Source organism: Aquarana catesbeiana, linkage group LG03 (genome assembly GCF_042186555.1).
Source record: "Aquarana catesbeiana isolate 2022-GZ linkage group LG03, ASM4218655v1, whole genome shotgun sequence".
Classification (NCBI taxonomy): Eukaryota; Metazoa; Chordata; class Amphibia; order Anura; family Ranidae; genus Aquarana; species Aquarana catesbeiana.
This window is the reverse complement of record NC_133326.1, coordinates 503,643,045-503,656,785: the sequence shown is the minus strand read 5'-3', so window position 1 is coordinate 503,656,785 and position 13,741 is coordinate 503,643,045.

The window sequence follows — 13,741 nt, the reverse complement described above, 5'->3', positions numbered from 1 at the left end:
GGAGAACATGCAAACTCCAGGCAGGTAGTGTCGTGGTCAGGATTTGAACCAGCGACCCTTCTTACTGCTAGGCGAAAGTGCTATCCACTACACCACTGTGCCGCCCACATACTAGCACATTATGACAGACTTACCTGTAAAGTGAATCCCTGCAGCAGGGTGCTGTCACCACTGACAGGGCTTCCAAATTAACTCTATTTTCGTGTGTTCAGACCATTTGAATGGCCGGGCTGCGATGACATCACTCCCGCGCATGCACATTGGAGTCATGATCACGGCACAGCTCTCTGAATGACTGTCACTCTCGAGAGTGTGTTGCCAGCTGCTAGAGATGTGAATATCTCCTAAACCGGATATTCACTGTACCTACAGGTAAGACATTTGATAGATTTGCCTGTAGGTACAACTGAAAAAGAAGACTTTACTATTGCTTTAACTGTGCATCTGTTTGGTTTTAAAATCTGTCTCATCTCTAGTGGGTGATTTTGTATCCACTGATAGCAGCTATTGCTGGACATTAGTTACCACCTCATTATCCCCCCTTCCTCTTGGCAAGGGGACCAATCAAATAGGGCTAAAGATGGATGATGGAATATGTAGTCACCTTGGGAAGGAGATCCATTGAAGTTAGCAGGTGGGTTAAACTACAGTCACCATCACACTTTGCTGAAGCGGAGGGAAAAAGTTTGCCTGGGCAAATTCTACAGGAACAGTGATTACCGTGCAGACAGAGCTAGTGAGAGGACCGTGCTTTGGGGTGCCATTCCAAAGAGGGAGAGAGACTGCGACTGTGCACTTTGGAAGCCTATTACTGAGTGTGGGGAAGAGTAATTTTGCAGAGCTGCGACCTGAGTGTGGAGAGCCGAAGCCACGGTCAGAATACAGACCCTGCTGCACTGCCTACCAGAGCCATTACGGGCAACCCAAAGTAAGGAGACACCTTGCCAGAGGGACCACTGCTGCTGTTTCCCTGGGTCTGGGAGAGGGCCTTGCAGCCATTAATTGCTACTACCTCGAGACTGAGCCAATAGGAACTACCTAACCAGCCACCTTATAGCACGAGTACTGCCTGCAGGTCTTGTTGACTGCCTTAAAGCACGCCAACAGTTACCGGGCCCCAACATTTAGCCGGCTAAAGAGTCAGGACTAAAGACTGCCCCTGTTCAGTTGAAAAGGTACCTCTTAGGAGACACTGCACCATACCCCAGCCAATCCCTTAGCGTGCCCTTTAAACCAGTGTAGTATCAGTACCACTTATACTGCATTTAACATTTATTTACATTTATTTACATTGGTTATTGCTGATTTGTTAATTCAAGATTTATCCGCTGATTTTTGTTCAGATTTACCCGCTGTGTGCTCATGTATGCTCTATAGCAATATATTCTAAATTTGTATCAATAGATGAAGTGCCGGATGTGTGTGTCTATTTATCTGGTAGCAATCCACACCTAGGTAAAAGGCATTTATGAGTCTATACGTGCTTGCAGTGATTTTTTTTAAGTGCTTTCGAGTGACATTTGTCAAATCATTGAATGTACTTTTTTCATTTGCTCCAGAGCTTAGTAAATGAGGTAGAGTTTCACTTTACAAAAATTACCCAATCACATGCAGGGGAAAAAAAAAATCTGTATTTTTGCTTGCACATGATTGGATGATAGAAGTCAGCAGAGCTCTCCCTAATTTACTAAGCTCTGGAACACCTACACTTGCAGAGCGAAACTTTGGAAAAGTGCATACTCTTTTTGCCTTTAGTAAATCAACCCCTATATTGCCAAAGTGCATTAATGATGACTATGCCAGGCCTAGGCTAACTGGGTGAATAAATGAATAATAGATAGGGGCTAGTAGAATAGCTTTGTGTGTGTGTGTGTGTGTGTGTGTGGGGGGGGGGGGGGCAGTCATTTATTGTGTCCTTCTGCTGGCTATAGTTTATTAGTTAGGCAGTGGCTAACCCAGGCTGGGGAAGGGGTTAATAGTCTGCACCTAGTTCCCTGGCTTTTCCCTGGACCCTGCCTATCAGCTCTATTATATAAATTAGGGGGAAGGCCGGGTACAGGTGCCCACTAATTTTGCCTGCGCAAGAGGAGGCTGTAACTGTCATGGGGCACTAAGGACTGCTGTGCCCAGCAGTCTGCCAGAGGACACCAGGAAGTTGGAGATCTGCCAGTGTTGGGGAAACACCAATCATGGATTACTACCTTGTTTAGGTATGCCTGGGCAGCCTAGTCACATTAGTCAGGGGATGTTCCACTGAAGTTGTTCACGTTGAACTGTACCTTAAAATGTAAATAAGTATAGTTGAACCAACAGTTCTAAACCTGGGCTGAAGTCATTTAAAGGGGTGCATGATGGTTGCTGGTGTATGAAAGAACCAGCGTCAGTAAAGCACACGTGGTGTATGAAGCAAAGCCACTACTGGAGGTTTACTCAGCAAGAAAAGCAGTTGTGCAGTTGCTATGGATAACCAAGAAATACTGTAAAGTAAATTACAGCCAGTCTTGAAGTGTGGTACCTGGTATAGGTGACAGGTCCTTCATTAGCGAGGGGGTCGGTGATCTGGCTCCCTCCCCAGTAGTCAGTTTCCCACAGCAACCAGGACCAAACCCACATTACAGAGACCCATAGCCTGGCCACAAGGTGTACGGCAGGGCCCCATTCTGTTACTGGGAGTGAGGTGGCAGAGGTACGCTGGACTGCAATATACATCAAGCTAAATTGTATAGTGATACAGGACAGCACTTTTACAGAGAGACTCTGTGTAAATCATTACTGAACACTGTACAAAGCTTATCCCTAAGCTGGGGAGTTGCCATAATGTTTAATTTTCACATGAACACAGTCCCTGCATGGTCCTGGGCATTGATGAGCGCAAAAGGTACCCCTACGTACAGGGCGAGTAGCCCCATCCACAAGTGTGTGAATGGTGGGCAGTAAGCCCTCTCATTAGTCCCTGCGGTGCGGCTGTAGACTCCCGCTATAGGAGTAGGGCCCCTTGCCTCTTTGCAGATGGTTCCAGTGATCAGAAGTGAAGGGGTGAGATGGATGGGATTGCCGCAGTCCATGCAGCGCTACCCTATTGTCACTGCTCTCAGGCCCCAAGCTCCGGTGCCCCGCCTGTCTGGTCTCCCGCAGAGATGTGGGCTGATGTGCTCACATGGATTCCCACTGTCAAGAGGTAAACATTTCCAGTGCAGTCTGTTAAAAGATATTCCACCACTCTTCTTCCTCCTCCTCCTAGTGTCCTCCTAGTGTTCTATTGGAACTGTAGTGTAATGCCCTGTACACACGATAGGATTTTCCGATGGAAAATGTGTGATAGGACCCTGTTGTCAGAAATTCCGATCGTGTGTACACAAATCCGACGCACAAAGTGCCACGCATGCTCAGAATAAATTAAGAAACAAAAGCTATTGGCTACTGCCCCGTTTATAGTCCCGACGTATGTGTTTTACGTCACCGCGTTCAGAACGATCGGATTTTCCGACAACTTTGTGTGACCGTGTGTATGCAAGACAAGTTTGAGCCAACATCCGTCGGAAAAAATCCATGGGTTTTGTTGTCGGAATGTCCGATCAATGTCCGATCAATGTCCGACCGTGTGTACAGGGCATAAGGGTCCATGTGTGTCCCATTCTATGGTTGATGTCCTGGACTCCAGTTCCCATGATCTTCTATGTTCCGCAAAGAAATCCATGAGCTTTCCTAGCTATAGCTCTTCCCCTGCTGACTGGAGAGGGTAGTGCAACACAACATTCAGCATAGCAGTGGAAAGTGAACGTAAAACTGACTGTAAAAAGGACAATGTCTCCTTTTCCATGTCCATGTTTCTGTAGTCCAGCACCTGGATTCACTTATTTGCTACATTTTGCTCTGTTAAAGTGGAACTTTATCTAAAAAATGTAATTTGTGAACAGGCAGGCTTTTTAACGCAGAAGAGAGTGGAGACTGGAGAGTGCAAAATTTGATGAATCTCTGCATAGAAAGCAATCAGCTTCCAGGTTTTTTTTGTCAAAGCTTAATTGAAGAAGCTGAAGTTGGAAGCTAATTGGTTACCATGCACAGCTGCACCAGGTTTTCCACTCTCCAGTTTTAGTAAATCAACCCCCATGTCTCTTCTGTGGACACATCATCACTGGAATGGAGGCTTTAAAGTAGCACTAAAGCCTCACATTTTTCTTAGATTTAGAACTTTATAGGCTAGGTGAGCAAAGGCCGATAAATGTTTAATTCAAGAATGGTGCAGGGACACTTATAATTTGTTCACTTAATGGTCTGGGAGTGGAAATGGTTGAGCAGTTTAGTAACAGACAAATAGGAGGGCTGACACCACTCAATCCACAAAAATACTGTGTGTTGTCACCCCACAACAGCAATTAGGAGCCAAATGCTTTTTTGGTTGATCGACAGGTATTTTTAGTACTTGTAGAGTCTTTAACTGCTTCCCGACCAGCCGCTGCAGTTATACTGCAGCAGGTTGGCTCCCCTGGGCGAGCCGTCATAGCTGTACTTCAGCTCTTTAATCACTTCCCGCCCGGCCTATAGCAGAATGACATCCGGGCGGTGGTTCTGATATCCTGACTGGGCGTCATATGACGTTCCAGCAGGATAACTGCCGGTTCGCCCGTGGGGGCACGCAACGCGTCGATCAGTGGTGCGGTGTGTCAGTCTGACACACCGATCTCGGTAAAAAGCCTCTGACGGAGGCTCTTTACCACGTGATCAGCTGTGTCCAATCACGGCTGATCACGATGTAAACAGGGAGAGCCGTTTATCGGCTTTTCCTCACTCGCGTCTGACAGACGCGAGTAGAGGAGAGCCAAGCGGGGGCTCTCCAGACAGGGGGGTTCTGCGCTGATTGTTTATCATCGCAGCCCCCCTGCGGATGCCCACACTGGACCATCATGGATGCCGCCTGGACCACCAGGGGTGGCTATAAAGGACGCCCACCAGGTATGCCACCCTAGACCACCAGGGATATGCCAATCAGTGCCCAGGGATATGACAATCAGTGCCAGGGCAGATGCCAATCAGTGCCCATTAACAATGCCTGCCAGTGGCATCAGTCATGCCTATCAGTGCAATCTATCAGTGCCTATCAGTGCCGCCTTTCACTGCCGTCTATCAGTGCCACCCATAAGTACCCATCAGTGCAGCCTTTCAGTGCCCATCAGTGTCGCCTATCAGTGCCCACCAGTGCCACCTATGAGTGCCCATCAGTGCCGCCTATCAATTCCCATCAGTGGCACCTATCAATGCCGCCTATCAGTGCCCATCAATGCCACCTATCAGTGCCCATCAGTGCAATCTCATCAGTGCCATCTCATTGGTGCCACCTCATCGGTGCCGCCTTAATAGTGCAGCTTATCAGTGCCCATCAGTGAAGGAGAAAACCTACTTATTTACAAAATTTTATAACAGAAACAAAGAAAAATTTTTTTTTTTTTCAAAATTTTCAGTCTTTTTTTATTCGTTTAGCAAAAAATAAAAACCGCAGAGGTGATCAAATACCACCAAAAGAAAGCTCTATTTGTGGGAACAAAATAAAAAAAAATTAGTTTGGGCACAGTGTAGCATGACCGCGCAATTTCTTATTTAAAGTGGGGTTCCACCCAAAAAAAAAAAACTACATGAAAAATACCTAAAAAAAAATACAAAAAAACATTTGGATATTTTTTTTTTTTACTCACCTCTAAATGCCTGTTGCTAGGGGGTCCCTCGTAGTCTGCCTCTTTCAGTGCCTGGGCTGGTGACATCACTTCCGTCTTGGCACAGGAAGGGCTCAGCTCTGCTCCCTCCCTCCTGTCAATCATCTAGGACCCATTACAGGTCCCAGGTGACTGAGCGGCCAATCACGGCGCGCGGCGCCACTCGCGCATGCGCAGTGGGTGCCAGGCTGTGAAGTCACAGCCCAGCGCCCACAGTTGCAATGCTGGCGCCGCTGAACGGAGGGGGAGACGAGCGGGGCTTCGATCCCCCGCATCGCTGGACCCTGGGACAGGTAAGTGTCCAATTAAAAGTCAGCAGCTGCAGTATTTGTAGCTGCTGACTTTTAAATTTTTTTTTTTTTTTTGACTGGCCCTCCTCTTTAAAAAGTGTCAGCGCTGAAAGCTGAAAATTAGCCCGGGCAGGAAGGTGCAAAAGTGCCTGATATTGAAGTGGTTAACCACTAGCCACTCAGGCCATTTCTGACATTTCTCTCCTACATATATAAATCATTTTTTTGCTCAAAAATTACATAGAACCCCCAAACATTATATGTTTTTTTAGCAAAGACCCTAGAGAATACAATGGCAAATTTTTCGAGCAAGTTTTTTTGGGAAAAAAACAGTTTTGTGCTTTAAAAAAAACCAAAACATTAAAGTTAGCCCAATTTTTTGCATAATGTGAAAGATGAAGTTATGCCGAGTAAATAGATACTTAACATGTCATGCTTCAAAATTGCACACGCTCGTGGAATGGCGCCAAACTTTGGTACTTAAAAATCCCCATAGGCGACTCTTTAAAAAAAATTTTTTTTTTCCAAATAACATTTCATTTTATTTTTGTTATCAAATTTTACATTACAAGAAAAGGAGGTGTAATGGAAGAATACAATTTGTGATATAAGTCAGATGTACACGCATACATGGAATATTTTCCTTGGTGTATTGTAAAGTAGTTGCGATCTCTTGTCTAACATAATCACGTCTGCATGTTAATATCACACATTAAGGAACAAAAACGTCTTATACAAGATAACAAAAGTAGCATAAGTAGTGAAAGAGAAGAGTAAAGAAATAGAAAAGAATGGGGAAAGAAGAAGGGTAAAGTCACCTGAGTAGCTCAAATATCCGGTTATGAAAAGCCTTCCCGGAGGTGCCATAGCTCCCAAACCTTGTCATGGGCTTCCAATCTGTCCTGCATCCTGGCCGTCATCTTCTCCATCAGCTCCACATCTTTAATTCTCGTGTACAATGCCTCAGGGGTAGGGGAAGATCTCTTTTTCCAATTCAATGCAATAAGACATTGTGCAGCCGTTAAGATATGGCGTACTAGTTTCTTGTTAGTTTTGGAGATCTTTAATGGGGATAAGCCTAATAGGAAAAATTTGGGGGTCATAGGGATTGGAATTCCTAGAAGATTAGTCAGTAACTGCTGAACCTCTTTCCAAAAGGTAGAGATTAGAGGGCATTCCCAGTAAATATGGAGGAGGGTACCCCTAGCTCCCAAGCATCTCAGCAGAAATCTGAGCTGGTTGGGCAAATGGCATGGAGTACGTCTGGGGTCATGTACCAGAAGAAAATTATTTTGTATGCGTTTTCTTTATATAATGTGCAGATGGAGCTTTTCGCTGCCTGAGACCATATCACCCGCCACTGTTCCGTGGGGATCTCCTCCTTGAGGGCTTTCTCCCACTTAATCATATAGAGGTGCTTACCTTGCACCTCCAGTGAGCAAGCATTTAGAATTTTATAGATATCAGAGATTAATCCCTTCTGGGTCAGGCCCGCTAACACCAGGTTTTCAAAGGTGGTTAAGGAGGAGAATTGCAGGTCAGGTGCTATGGTCAAGGCATAATGGCGGATTTGTAGGTAACTATAAAATGCTTGGCGAGGCATATCATACTTAGTTTGAAGTTCAGAGAAGGGTAATAATTTACGTGTTCTAGGATCAATTATATTCCCATAATGAAACAATGGCCGCGATGACCATGGGTAGGACATTTGATGTGTGAGGCTATCTGGCACCTTGGGGTTACAAATAAAGGAAGTCAAGAGCGATTTTTTGGAAGAGAGGCCATGTATGGGCCGCAGTGCACGCCAGAGCCTGCGGAGTTGAGACATAGTTCCTAGTAGACGTTCGGGGGGCACCTCCGCGTCCACGCATCAAAGCAAACTATTAGGGTGGATCGGGGCTAGCCAGATCTTCTCAATTTCTGTCCACTTATTGTAGGACCTCTGGGTAGACCACGATATTATAGCTCGAAGTTGAGCAGCTTGATAATATTTGATTAGGTTTGGTAATGCAAGGCCTCCATCCGAGCGAGCTGCCATAAGGACTGATTGGGGTATTCTATGCCTTTTACAGTTCCAAACAAATTTGAGTATGTCTATTTGGAGTTTTCTTAGGTGTTTGTAGGAAACTGGAATGGGTAGCATTTCAAATAGATAAAGTATCTTCGGGAGGATTGTCATTTTAATCGACGCGGTCCGGCCTAAGAAGGAGAGGCAGTGTTTTTTCCATCTTAAGAGCGTAGCTCTGATGGAGTGAAAGGGGGGGGGAGTTTTCTTGATAGAGGGTGGCAAATTTTGGAGTAATGCATATTCCCAAGTATTTTAGAGATGCAGTTTTCCAATGATATGAAAAATTGGCCTGTAATTGTGCAATTTCTGATTCAGGGATATTTATTGGCAGTGCTTCTGATTTGGACGTATTAATTTTGTAGCCCGATAGGGTCCCATATCTATCCAGCTCAGCATAGAGATTTGGGAGGGAAATTCTAGGTTGTGTCAGGGTTAGAATGATATCATCGGCAAATAATGAAATTTTGAACTCTCTTCCCCTGACTGATATCCCGTGAACATCCAGATTGCCTCGGATAGAGGCTGTCAGGGGTTCCACACATAGTGCAAATAGCAGGGGTGAAAGAGGACACCCCTGCCGTGTGCCATTAGTAATAGAGAATGAGGTGGATAAGGCAAAGGGGGTTCTAACCTGAGCAGTGGGGCGTGAGTACAGGTGCTGGATCGCTTGCAGAAAGGGACCCTTTAACCCTATATGTTGCAGTGTGGCGAACAGGAAGGGCCAACCAAGTCGGTCGAAGGCTTTTTCGGCATCCAAGCTAAGAAGCAGGGACGTCGAGTCCCCCCTGTTCGCCACGTCCACCAGGTCAATCACTTTCCTAGTGTTGTCTCCCGCTTGTATAAGCGGGACGAAGCCCACCTGGTCCTTATGAATAAGGGAGGGGAGGACTACGTATAGGCGAATTGAGAGTAGTTTCGTAAGGATTTTTAAGTCTGAATTTAGGAGAGCAATGGGTTGATAGTTGGCGCATAAAACGGGGTCTTTATGCGGTTTGGGATTTAGAGTAATGTATGATCGTTGCATATCCACTGGGACAGGAGTATCCCGGAGAAAGGTGTTAAAAAGTCTGCACATATATGGGAGTAGGACAGGGAGAAAGGTCTTATAGTACTCATGGTAAGCCATCTGGGCCCAGGGATTCGTGGGATGGTAAAGATTTAACTGTGAGCTCTATTTCTTCCTCCGTAATTGGCACGTTTAGGGCCTCTAAATCTGTGGCTTGTAAACGGGGGACTCCCGTTGTTCTAGGTAATGATGTAATCTGAGGGAGAGCTCTGGGGAGGGAGGGTTGCTTGGGATGTCGGGGTTATTGTAAAGGTCTGTATAGAAGTCTGCAAAGGTGTGTGCAATGTCTTTAGGGTGGGATAGTAAACAACCTGATTTATTCTTAATCTGGTGGGGTGTAGAATTAAGGGAGTCTTCTCGTAGTTTTTTTTCTAGTAAAGAATGTGCCTTATTTCCTCTATCATAGTATATTTGTTTTAGCCTAAGTAAAGCTTTTTCTACTCGACCCAGTGGGAAATCCCTCAGGGTCACCCGTAGTTTGATGACTTTCCTGAGAAGGGGTACGGTAGGGGACGCTTGTAGCCGTGTTTCTAGAGCCTTTAGTTCCTTCCTGGTTCGGAATTTTGTGGCTAGTGCGCCTTTTTTTCATGGCTGATGACAGAGCTATGCATTTACCCCTGATGACCGCCTTATGTGCTCTCCATAGTGTGGGGGGGGGGAGATGTCTGGGGTGTTGTTTTCCGTAAAGTAGAATTTTAAGGTTGAGGTCAGTTCCACGGTCGACGGAAGGTGTTGGAGGAGAAAAGTGTTTAGCCTCCAGTTATAGGGCCTGGGATTAAGAGATCCTATGTCCAAGGTGAGCACAATAGGGGCGTGGTCAGACCAGGAGATCGGGAGTATTCGGGCTTCGCGTACTATTCTAAGAGTAGAATTATTAACAAAAAAGTAATCGATATGAGAGTGGGTTCTATATGGGGCGCTGAATAGAAAGTGTATTGCTGATCACCCGGATGGAGAACCCTCCAGGCATCAAACAGAGCATGTCTTCTAGAGAGTTGGCGAAAGAGCTTCGAGTCTCTAAGGGCTCGAGCCGACGGTGTCCGGGGGTTCACCATGTGGCGATCGGCAGTCACGGAATGGGTTAGGTTAAAGTCTCCCCCCACCACTAGAGTCCCATGGTCAGACCGAAAGAGGCGAGCAAACATTTTAGAAAGGAATCTATGTTGTTTAACATTAGGTGTATACAGAGCACACAGAGTGATCTCCCAGGACTGCCACAGGCCCTTAAGGATGAAAAAATGACCTTGTGGATCACTATAGTGGTTCACATATATAAACGGGGATCCCTGTTTAATGAGTATGGCCACCCCTGCACGTTTATGTGGTCCTGAGGAAAGATAGCATTGGGGAAATTGCCTGGATGCAAACGCGAAGGTGCCCCCCCCTATCAAAGTGTGTCTCTTGGACAAATATGATATCTGCGCCTGACTGTTTAAATTCCCTCAGTGCCAGATGTCTCTTTTTATTGGAATTTAAGCCGTGAACATTTAAAGAAAAAATCCTAGCCAAGGTGTCGAGTTAGAGGGGGAGGGGAGCATGTGTTACCTGATATGGAGACGGCGGCCTTGGAGCCTGGAATTAGGAGCAGGCAACCTCCGGGGGGAGGATCCGGACATATTCCGCGGTCCACGCGGGGAGCCACTCAGGGACAGGGAAGAAAGAAAGAAAGAACAAGAAGCTGGAAAAAAGAAACATAGGTTAATACAAAACAAAGCAAAACAGATCCAAGTAGATCTTTTCATCTGACCTTGAGAGGTTGTTAGACCTAGGTCAGTACGGATTCCCAAGGATCCACCCAACTCCAATCCAACCGGGTGGGTCAGGTGGATGCAGGGGAGCCCTATGTTGTTCATCTAACAAGTTATTATCAAAACTGCTGTGATTGTTATCACTTAACTAAGGGAGGGGTGAGTTAGCATGAAATCACCTACTCTCTCAAGTCTCATCCGAGACACGCCCATAGAGTAGAACAAAAACTAAAACTGTGGCAAGAAAGGGGGGACTAAATAAACAAAAATGTCCAAGGCAGATCCATCAGCCTAGTGGAATGGCCAAACATTTGTATAGTAAAACACCCAAGAGAAGAGGACATGTCCAGTTCAGCCATTTCTGGATTTGGTGCTCTTGCGGGGGGTGCCCACATTCCGGGTACGGGTAGAATGGGGGACCTTCTGCCAAGACTGTAGGCGGTGGGGGTGGTGTAGCTACCAAGTCCCAGTCTGGGAGCTGGGGGAACTGATCCCCAAAGTATCACAAAAGTTATTTAGATCCTCTGGGTAGCGGAGAACAGCAGATCTGCCTTGATGTTTGGCTGTGAGGTTGAAGGGAAATCCCCACCGATAAGGGATGTTTTCTTCTTGAAGTGTGTGTAGAAGAGGTTGTAGCAGTCTGCGCTTCTGTAGAGTTATCCATGAAAGATCTGGGAAATACCTGCAGCTGGGCATCCTGGAAAGTTACTTTGAGTGTCAGGCGAGCTTGCCGCATGATGTCTTCTTTCAAGGGATAGGAACTAATTCTACAGATAATGTCCCTTGGTTTAGAGGTAAGATTCTTGGGGCGGAGAACCCGGTGTGCTCTATCCATATCAATGCGGTTAGTTAGGGGCTCGCCTAAGAGGTTATTAAATACATGTTGTAATTTGTTGTGAATATCCTCGGGGCCTTCTGTCTCCGGGACACCTCTCACCCGAATATTGTTTCTACGCTCCCTATTATCTAAGTCCTCAATGTGGCGCTGCATTTCCCTTATGATGATCTGCTCCTTGGAGCTGAGTCCTGTGGACCGCCAATTTAGTCTCTTGGATTTCTTCTTCGGTCATTTCCACCCTGTCTGCTAGGTGTTTAAGGCCTGTTTGTAGTATCTGTATTTCTGAGCGACAAGTAGATTTCACATCTGCTATCAACTGTTTAAAATCTTCTTTAGTGGGCATCGCCTGCAGATATGAATACCACTCCATAAGGAGTGAGTGGGGTTGGGCTGGTAGTAGGGGTTGCTGCAGTGGTAGTTGGTGGGATGGCTGCTGTTGCAATTGCAGTGCAGCTTTGTCCTGGGTTGGATGCTTAGGTCTTGAGGGCACGTTCCAGGAATATCCCCAGAGCTGCCCCTGAGTAGGTGTGGGGGGCTCCGCATCCTCCAAAGCACAGTGTTGAGGGATAGGCAATAGTTCCTTCTGTGCATAAGTAGCAGGATGTGTGGCCTGTTCCCTGGAGGAGCCTAGTGCCTGTGAGAATGATAGTCTCTGAGCTTTGGGTGGGGGTGAATCAGGCGTAAGAGCTCTGGAGGCCGCTGGATCGTCATCGGTTCCAGGGGGAGTGTTGTTGGCCGGATATCTCGGGCCTGGTAAGGCTGGAAAGTCCGATGAGATGTCGGGGATCCCGGAGCATCCCCCGGCAGGCAGGGATCTGATAAGGGATGGCGCAGCAGGCGCGGAAAGGCATCCGAGCATTGGGTGTAGTGAGGGGGAGGGGGGCCAAACATGGCGGACTGAGAACCATGCGGCGAGATCCCGGTCAGGGCAGGGTGGAGTGGACTCACCGCGCCCGATGGCGAGAAAGTGCCCAGGCTGTCCTGCGAAGCCGATGGGGGGGTCCTCCATAGTCCGGCTTGCTTCCTGGTCCGGCCGGGAGGGCAGCGTGGAGTGTCTGGAGCGGGCCGCCGAGGCCTCCAGCGCCATGTTGTCTGCGCCGCCGAGAGGTGCGTCGGTCAGCGGGAAGAAGGACCGGAGGTCCGATGAAGAGCCGGGCGGAGGTTGTGACGATCCCCGGGCTTTGGCAGATCGGGTGGCTTTAGATCTGCCCATGTAGCTGTGGTTGAACGTCCCCAATTAAGCCTTTAGCTGTGGGCTGAGAGAGAGCAGGCGAGTCAAGCGTCCATCGAGGTCAGCTTCCGGTCACGCCCCCCCTCTTTAAAATTTTTTACTGGTTACATGTTTTGAGTTACAGAGTTACAGAATTATGGCTCTCGCACTAACGTTCACAGCGATACCTCACATGTGTGGTTTGAACACCGTTTTCATATGTGGGCGGGACTTACAGATGCGTTCGCTTCTGCATGCGAGCACATGGGGACAGGGGCGCTTTAAATTTATTTTTTTTTATTGTTAATTTAACTTTTTTTTTTTTTAGTTTGACACTTTTAAAAAATAAAAAAATTTTTGATCACTTTTTTTTCTATTACAAGGAACGTAAACATCCCTTGTAATAGGAATATGGCATGATCGGTCCTCTATACAGTGAGATATGGGGTCAGTAAGACCCCACATCTCACCTCTAGGCTGGAAAGCCTGAAATAAAAAAAAAATAAAAAAACCATCTCGGCTCCCCAGCCAAGGCGGCGTCGTTTGTTTGAATGCAGAGGCCGGGCGTGACATCATAACATCCCACCTGGCCTTCGAACGATCATAGAGACTCCGTCCATCTGGTCCGCCGGAAATCTCTATGGTAAACATCCGGGGCCAGTGGGTCCTGTCTCCGACTCACGGATGGAAGCGGTGAGTCGGTAGAAGCACCGGAAGGTAGCGGGAGGGGGAGGATGTCCCCTCTCACCGCCTGTAAGAATGATCAAGCAGCGGAACATCCGCTATGATAACTCTTATGGTGTAGGGAAACGT